Raw genomic sequence first — 5,865 nt, forward strand, 5'->3', positions numbered from 1 at the left:
TATTTACTGGACTTCTGAGGAAAATTCCAACCCAGGTTATGGCCAAGGGGAGGACTGACAGACATCTGACCCTAAGCAGCAGTCCTGGATGAGGCTCTTGGAGCTCTGCTGGGCCACAGTAGCTGCTCCAGCACTTCCCTCCCATTGCAGCACCCCTTGGAATTCAGCAATTTTGCAATTTGCAGCCCTTGGGCCACCAAAACCTGGCATTAGGTTCTGGGCTGATACTTCCTTCATTGAATCTCAACCCTCACCTGTTGAAAGGTGCAGAGACATCCAACATGAGTATTTCACTGAACTTGAGGTGAATTTTTAACAGGTATATACTCTGTACATACTTCTTTGTGCTTTTGTGCATGCATGAATTGATTTAAATATGATTTCCCTTTGTATGTTTCATTCATGTAATAGGTAATACAGTGAATCTTACATTGAATTTTGTTAAGTTATACTTTTCGAAATTTATATTTAATTTTTTTTTTAACTGTGATGATGATTTTTTAAGTGACATAAATCACTCATTCATGACAGATGTGGAGAAAGCTGGAAAAGTGGGGACATAACTCCTTGGGATTTTTTAAAAAGGAAGCCACCCTTTAAACTAAAGGATTGTCTTGGGATCTCCTGACCACCTTTCACATGGGTCTGTAGCAGAGGTAAGGAGTCCTGACACTTTTCTCATTGTTTGAATCAAAGGATTCTACCACTGGTGGTGGTAGAAGCTCAGTTGACTTGAGTTCCCTAAAACACTAAGCAACAAAACCACAGACATGTAAGGCAGCTTCAGCTCCTGGCCTCTCTTCCTTGATGACATACAGCATACTCTCCTTTTCCTCTCCTTTTCCAGTCTGAGATGCTGAGTATTAAACGTGAAGGTGCTCAGAGAAGAATCTAAATCCCAGGCCTATAGTACTGTATTTTTTATTTGGTTCTGCCAGCGAACACAGGCTTTGTTCTCGCAGCAGTTATTCATCTGCTTTTAAGATGGATGGGAATTGAAATCAGCCTTTTCCTGGCTCTCTCTCAGTGCTGTTTGAGGGATGCTGTCTTGGACCTCCCTTATGAGGAGCTAACCACTCACACTTTTCAGGAGCTGCTCAATTTCTCAGAGGACACAGACCATGTAGCAAATGACAGATTATTTTTCTAATGAAAAGAATACGTTGGAGGACAAAATAAATTACTGCTTAAACAAGGCCTTTGAGTTTGTTCTTAGAGAAACACAGACATTGGAAAAGAGGAACAATAAGAACATATTTTTTAAATTAAAATCTCATGGAAAAAGATCTTTGTGGTTGAGGGGATGGACTACAGACTCCAGTTTCACCAGCTGTAATTAAAACCATAAACTTCTGTTGTGATCTGATTAAAAAAAAAAATCTAGAATTCCTTATGGAAGTCATTATTCAACCTCTTGGTGCACCACTGAAAGAGGGAGGAAAGCTCCAGTGTCACATGTTATGGGCAAACTCCTTTACCTTCCATGAGTTCCACTAATTTTAGTAATTAGTAGGGTAAGGTTGTTGTCTCAGATATGAGCTTGTTACTTGAGGCATAGCACCAATTCACACACTGAGGTGAGGAATTTCTATCTTTTATTCTAAATTTTATTCTAAGTAGTGAGCTTGGTGGTAGCCCATGAAATCCTGGCTCATGGATCATTAAAACATTACACTATTAATAAATTTTAACAATGTATAAATCAGTATTCATTGGTTACAATTACATAAATTTTTCATTTTTTAATACTCAAACCCCTATTTATTAGTTATATCTATTGTTTTCTATGCTTCTTAGTCTGTAGGTGCAGTTGTTCCCTTTGCTTGAGTCTGGGGTCTGTTTTGAATAGGTGAACAGTGGCTATAATGGCTCACTGCTGGAATTATCTTTCACCCAGTTTCTGCTCAGTTCTGCTGGCTTTATCCTGGGGGGTCTCATCCACACTCCCCATTCACCTTGGGATTGCCATCAATTTCCCTTAAAACAAAGGATTAGCCAAGCATACAACATTCACAGTGCAATTGCTTAATCATAACTGTCTAGCTATAGCTACTGATTAAGAAATAAAAGTTTGGTTCAAATTTTGAGGTGCTTAAATCTTGCTGGGCTTGATATCAAGATCTTAAAGGGACATAACTGGCAGCTTTGGGGAGCATCAGTGCTTGGCTTGGTCTCTGCTTTTTGGTTTTATCAGCCTGGACACGTTGGCAGGAGGACGGCAGCAGCACTAGGGTTGGTGGGTTGGTGAGTCGAGCAGACGGAGGAGCTTTGCCCGGCCCAGCGCCTGCAGCGTGTGATCTGCTGTGATCTGCTCATGGGTCACTGACACCGTGCAACGCGCCTCTGTGGGCTTTGCCATGCATTCAGGGGGCTCAGCGGGGCTGGCTCTGTTCCCCAAAACTGTGCTTCAGCACTGCAGGGTCCTGGGTCTGCAGCAGCCCATCTGCCATCCCCACCCAAGGTGTACCTGCCCATCCTGCTGCTGTGGCTTTCAGCATGAGGGTGTCAAATATACAGATGGTGTCAAACCATGAGTAACTGCAGACATTTCCCAGCATTTATAAAAGAATGCCTGTATATAATCAATAAGGATCTACCCTTTCCCTGTATATAATCAATAAGGATCTCCATCTGTGCAGGTAAGAGATGTGTTATGAAAAGGGTACCCTTTTGGACCATTATAACTTTAATAATATCTTCTTTACCTTTCTCTTTTTTGAAAATACATAGGCAGACATTGTCTCAAGAAAGAGACCAATAGCAAAAAATGTCCAGTGAAATGGGTTTTCTTAACTTTCTGTCCATGAAAGGGTTCATTGTTCCACCTCCACAGTTCATTGCTGCTTGTAAAGAAAGGAGCAAATTACTGAGTGCCAGCAGAGGAAAAGAATGGTATTGAACTGAGATGAACAGGGGGTTTCATCATGACAAGTACAGGACAGATAAGAAATCAGTTGATTTGTGTCAATGGCTGATGTTAAATTTTAATGTTCCAGTAGTGGCTGTGCTGTCTCTGATGCCTTTTGGAACGGTTTATACTTTGATTTAATTGAGAATTAAAGCTTTAAAGTAGATTCAGTGAGCCCCCAGGGAGAAGAGTTACTTGTCAGCTGTGATTACATTTAATTAGTACAAGAATGAAGTTTTTAAATGCCATTTTTCCCCTTAATCTTAGCTCACTGAGACCTATCGAGTGTCTTTGGAGTTCCATATTCCCTTTTGGTTTGATGGATTCTGAGTTACACTATACTACCATATTTCTGATGTGAAGTTTTGTAGCAATCCTTGCTGACACAGAAAAAGATATAAACCCAGCCAATATTAAAAAAAAAAAAATAATGTTGCGTGACCAGGTCATAGCAGAATGGGAAATATAATAAGGGAAAATTTACTTTGTGGATGATTATTAATTGTATCTGGGACTTTTGTGCATGTTGAATTAACTTAGGAGTAACGAAAGCTACGCTGATATAGAGATCTACATTTGGCAGTGTATTACTCCAGTTTAACATGATTGCCAGCAGCTATTTTGCTGGGGTCTTTTGTGCTTGGCTGTGCTATCAAGAAGTATCTGAGGATCAGAAAATTTACATTCAAAACGCACCAGAGCTTTCATGGAACCCTGCTGCTGAACATTACACGGTATCTGCAAACATGTTTGATAACCTATGTGAGTATAGGGAAATAGAGGGAAGAGGCTTGTCTTTGGAGGAGTTACAAATGGAGGATGACCAGCAAAGTAGCAGGCCAAGGGAAATTGGTACATTCAGGGAGCTGGAAAGGTATTGCAGAAACAGATCTTATGGCTAACAAAGCATGCTGTCTTCCACTTTGGTGTCTGACTTCCTGTACATTAACCTGAAGTCACATCAGGGCAAGCCCTTGAAAACCCTGTGCATGAGGAACAGCTGCCCATAAGAATCTGTGACTCAGAAACTCCAACGACACTGCCTCAAAGGGAAGAAAAATTCAGGGCTGTGTGCAGACCGTCTTCATGGATCTGGGCACTGGGAAGTGTCCGGCAAATTTAGGGGCTGGAGAAGAATTTCTTGCCACTCTGCAAAAGATTTGTACAAGGGCTGGTGCTGCTGGGCAGAGAATTTCCTTTTGGCAGGCATGAATTATTATTCTGATTCCTCCCAGAAGCATGCCTTGAAGTGTCATAACCATTCAGCTAGTGATTTCTTTGGTAGTGAAAACAGTGACCCATAGAAACTGAGTTGCTTTGATTCTTCTGGAGGTGAAGGTGGTGCTTTATTAACTCCTTCAGCCTCTGGAGTTCCCAAGGGGGTTCCAAGAGGTAAGAAACCTTGAATCCAAAAATTGAGATTTTCAAACCAAGATCTTACTGATACTACAGAGCCACACTGCTTGCACAGCATGTAAGCAGTTGCAGTTTGAGAGCTATTGTTTGTGCAAATGTAGTTTAATTTTCTCATTTTGTCCATTAAATCAAATGTTTCTGCCCAGAAACAGCTGGAAAATACCATTTTACAAAGCATGAGGAGAAATTCCATGGACAGTAGTCTTTCTTTGAGTCAATAGGCCAAAATGTTTAAATAAAATGATGGCATGTGACTTCAATAAGACACATTGAGGGTGAAGCAAAAGTGTGTTCTCAGGAGACCTTGGCTAGTGGTTCACACCCCTGAACTAGGACACCTGACCCAATATTGCTGGTCAAGGTTTCTTTTGCCAAATGGATGTCTTCATGTCTGTGTGGGATGTCTCTGACACCATATTCCCAGCAATTCTCCTTTAGGAAGTGGGGCTTCCTTGTGCACTGAGACTTGCCTGGAAAATTGATGTCTTTCTCTTTCTGCAATGCATCCTGGACTGCTTCAGACAATACTGGAGCCAGCGCTTCAGAGCTTGATTCTGGGGTTGACATGACACATCAAGGATCACTTTTCCCCTAGAACATGCTCTGTGGTTCCCCTGCCTCTGTTTTGGTGACTGTTAATTTCTGACGTAATCAAGTCTTCATCAGCTGTTGTAGATGAAAGAAGAGGAAGATTCAGAAGGCAGGAAAATACACAGTATCATCCATAAATTTTGTCACCAGCTGTCTTGAGGATTGTGGGAGGGAAAACAGTGGCAATAACTGTAATTCAAGAGATGTGCTCACCTTTGTCATGAGTTCTGCTTGCCAGGCTATCAGCATTGTATTAATTAGCCCCTGCAGGCACCAGTTGAACATCATGAGCTTCCAGGTGCTCTACGTGCTTGCAGGAGCTCTCCTATGTGTATGTCCCTCTCTCTGAAATTCACAGATCTTTGTCTTCTGCAGCCATGCTTTGCTCTCTTCTCCCTGATGATGTCTCTTTTCTATTCCCAGAACAATAATGTGCTAAATGGAGCTGTCCTGTGTTTTCCTTGCTGAACCAGGCTTCTCTTTTCTTGGTCTCCTGCTTGTTCTCTTTCTTGTGAAGCTGCAGAGGGACACAGAGGGACCTGTGACTTCCCACGTATCCCCAATCTGCTCACCAACATGGCAGGATGAAAATCAGAAACAACTGTGTAAGCTCTGCTCAACAAGAAGAAAAATATTTCTCCATTACCAACCCTGTGTTCTGCACAAATCCAAAACAGCCCCATGCCAGCCACTGTGAGGAAAATTAGCTCTACCCCAGCCAAAACCAGCGCTGCCCCTAAAGCTGCTGTCAGAGCTGCTGATTAGCACAATGCCTGGCTTGCAGCCGGCTTGCAGTGACCCTGGTAGGCACACCATGCCTGACTATCAGACAAGGGTGGGTTGCCTTTCTGCGGTTGTGGCTGTCCGCTGGCACCGGCTGTTTGAAGGAGTCAGATATGAAACAGCAGGAGAACATCCCAGGATTTTTCTTGTGCAATCTTAAGGTGGGG

Source organism: Melospiza melodia, chromosome Z, assembly GCF_035770615.1.
Source record: "Melospiza melodia melodia isolate bMelMel2 chromosome Z, bMelMel2.pri, whole genome shotgun sequence".
NCBI lineage: Eukaryota > Metazoa > Chordata > Aves > Passeriformes > Passerellidae > Melospiza > Melospiza melodia.